Raw genomic sequence first — 2,535 nt, 5'->3', positions numbered from 1 at the left:
ATTGTAAACCTTCATATACCCCCACGCACTGGTGAGGAAAACAGGGTTCTGAGCCCTGGGACTCCAGAGATAGCGACTGCTACAAGCAGCAGCCAGCCGGCTTTAGATTCCTGAGCCTACAAGTCTATCATGAGCCCAACTCAACACCTGCTCAAGGTGTGCCTGATGATTAACACTGTTGTGATACTTGTATGAGTGGGTGTTACCTGCTGTGCCATTTTGCAGCCCTTGCCCCTCCTGGCCCAGAACTATGATCTGAGACATCGATTGCCTGGTCAGATGCACACTGCACCCATGACAGATGCCATTCTGATGACCCGACCAATGACCTCCATACCCCAGGGCTGGATTCTTCTCTGATACTGTGGCCTGCTCTATAGGAAAAGGCCTCAAAAGAGGCTGCACTCAAGACTTGTAGAAGACCAAAACATTGGGAGATCCTCAGGGGCCCACTGGAAAGTACTCTGCCTAGAGTCACAGAGTGAGGTCCAAGAAGGCCAGGTGTTGTTCATGGGGCTTGAACTCTGGGCCTGGATGCTGTCTCCTAGCTCTTCAGCTTGCCACTTGTGTCACAGGGCCAATTCCAGTATTCAGGAGGTTCCTTTTAGATCAGAGTCTCCTGGAATTCCTGCCTGGGGTTGGTTTTGAACCGTAATCCTCATATCTCAGCTTCCTGAGGAGCTAGGAGGAGAGGTGTGAGTCACTGGCACCTGGCTGATCTGACCTTTCAGTAGCTCCTGAAAGCTTTTCTTTATTTTTTTAGGTGCCAATGCTGGGGCTTGAACTCAGGGTCTGGCCTCTGGTCTCTTAAATTTTTCCCTCAAGGCTGGCACTCTACCACTTGAGCCACAGCTCCATTTCTGGCTTTTGTAGTTAATCTGCAAGAACAGTCTCACTAACTTTTCTCACCTGAGCTGGCTTGACTCATGATATCTGATCTCAGTCTTCTGAGTAGCTAGGATTTACAGGGGTTGAGCCACTTCTGGCATTGTGCTAGAAGCTTTTCTTAAGCAAGCATTCTTCCCTGTGTTTGCCTTGAATCCTCCATGCAAAGGAGGCCTGAGGGTCAGGAGGTGTGAAAAATAGGCTTCCAGCCACAGGAAATGGCTGGAGTCCATGGTGAAAAGCCAGGCTAATCTTCCCCCTGGGCCCCATTCTGGGAACCCACCATTTGCCCTACCTGTGTCTCAACAAACCTTGATCCAGCCTTGAATGTTCTGCCAGAATGTCTGAAGCCACAGAACCTTCATTCCACCTACACCACTTGCTCCATACGACACATAAGGACCTTTGCCCATGATGGACCTTCTGCCTGAGGCTCTCTGTCCAGTTACATACCTTAGAACTCCTGTGGAATTTTGGCACTGGTTATATCACCTCCTGGAGCAAATCTTTCCTTCCCTTCTCCCTTTTTTTTATTATTGAGTTGCTATAGACAAAACTTTGTGCAGGGTGACTGGCAAATGCTCTGTCTTGGTGTGTTGTGTGTGCATGTGAATGTGTGCGAGCATGCGCGCGTGTGTGTGTGCGTGTGCGTGTGCGTGTGTGTGTGTGTGTGTGTGTGTGTGTGTGTGTGTGTGTGTGTGTGTGCCAGTCCTAATGTTTGAATTTATGGTCTGGACGTTGTCCTAACCCTGAGCTTTTGTGCTCAAGGCTAGCACTCTACTCTTAGAATCACTGCTCTACTTCTCACTTTTTGGGTGTTTAATTGAAGAAAAATGTCTCATATAGACTTTTTGTTAGTAATTGGGATCCTCAGATCTCAGCCTCCTGAGTAACTAAGATTACAGGGGTGAGCCAGCAGCACCTGCCTTCTACTCTACCTCTTACCTATAACCTTGGCCTTCCTCTGTGTCCCAGAAGAATATGTCTCACCAGACTCACTTTTTTTTTCTTTTTGCCAGTCTTGGGGCTTGAATTCAGGGTCTGGGTATGTTCCTGAGCTTCTTTTGCTCAAGGCTAGCACTCTCTCACTTAAGCCACAGTGCCACTTTTGGCTTTTTCTGTTTCTGTGGTACTAAAGAATGAAACTCAGGGCTTCATTTGTGCTATGTAAGCACTCTATCACTAAGCCACATTTGCAGCCCACTTCTAATGGGAATTATGAGAGTGGGATTTATTGAATTACCCCTTTTGGTGTAGAAATAGCTGATTATTTCATGTCTATGCCAAGATTTGGGACTAGCTTTTGACTTGGCAATGAAGAATGATAGATGAGTGATAGCCACCAGGCCCCAGAGGTCTAGGCTCACATCCTACACAGGGATAGAGATGATGCAGAGAGAACCTTGGACAACTCCTCCAACCTAGGGACTGTGGACTCTCTGGAAGCAGTGGCTGGCTGCAAAGTGTCCCAATGGGATGCCTCAGACAGAACATTATGCACCCGTTGCACACACTAGCCCAGGCAAAGCCTTCAGGTCTTCAGTTATTAAATGGCAGAGGGTGCTTTGTTCAAGCTGCTGGCCTACACTTAGTACTCTATGAGGGCTTGTCCCAGTTTGACCAGGTTGGGGTGGCTGGGGACCGGGCAAC

This window comes from Dipodomys merriami, unplaced genomic scaffold (assembly GCF_024711535.1).
Source record: "Dipodomys merriami isolate MVZ:Mamm:240054 unplaced genomic scaffold, mDipMer1.0.p SCAF_570, whole genome shotgun sequence".
Classification (NCBI taxonomy): Eukaryota; Metazoa; Chordata; class Mammalia; order Rodentia; family Heteromyidae; genus Dipodomys; species Dipodomys merriami.
The sequence above is the reverse complement of the archived record's forward strand: the minus strand, read 5'-3'. Positions refer to the sequence as shown.